This window comes from Malurus melanocephalus, unplaced genomic scaffold (assembly GCF_030028575.1).
Source record: "Malurus melanocephalus ecotype Western Australia unplaced genomic scaffold, MMel_1.1 scaffold_127, whole genome shotgun sequence".
In the NCBI taxonomy this organism is placed as follows: Eukaryota; Metazoa; Chordata; class Aves; order Passeriformes; family Maluridae; genus Malurus; species Malurus melanocephalus.
Window position 1 is genome coordinate 377556 of NW_026623359.1, and position 969 is coordinate 378524.

Below are 969 nucleotides of genomic sequence, written 5' to 3' on the forward strand. Positions count from 1 at the left end.
GAAAGGGAAAGGGAAAGGGAAAGGGAAAGGGAAAGGGAAAGGGAAAGGGAAAGTATCGAGGTATGTTTCATATAGATTCTTGCTTTATGCTTATTTCAGGATTTAAAAATAGAATTTATTTCTATGACTGAAATTGCAGATCTGTTTCATTTGCATTTTCTATTCACATATCAATTGAATTAAAAAAATAATTTAATAACCTCCTTATATTATGTATATTTTGGTTTTACAAAAAAATTCCTGTGATTACATTTAAAAATGGAAATTTCTGTAATGAACTCAAATAGTTTTCAGTGTTGTTGGCATTGTAAAGAAAGTTCTAAGTGTGTGCAAACAAAGAGTATTCATTCTAAGTTATTTCCAGATTGTTTTAAAAAAGAATATACAATGTGCATTGATGAAAACAAACAAACAAAAAAAAATCATCCTGGAAATGCATAATATTTACTGTTTTCCTCATGACATCCTAAGTCTTCATTAAACATTGACACCATTCCTGCTGGTTTAGTCTTCTGCATTAAACCCTGCCTGCTTTGCCTCACTTTGTATTGACACATAAATTCAGCAAGGGAATGCAAATGATTAGGAGATACTTGTTTGTATTATTTTATATCCAGCAACATTTGACCCCAACTTTTSCCTAAGAAATAGTATCTTGAGCAATGCAGTGAATCCAATATGTTCTAGGTCAGAGTTTTATTAAAGTCTGAAGCASCAATGACACCTTCTAAACGAGCAACACATCTTCCTGCACTGCTTACATTTTTGCTGCCATCAGAGCTCTGACCCATAACCTTTCTGCCTGGTACTGATCATACTGTTCAAAACACTGATGAACTGCTCTTGCTTCTGAACAGTTGCTGAAAAACATATCTACTTCATTGATTAAAAACCCCTAATGAAGGTGAGTGACATAACACTCTGCTGAGTTGATGAAGAGGATGTTTTTCCTCACAGCACAAATCCCAC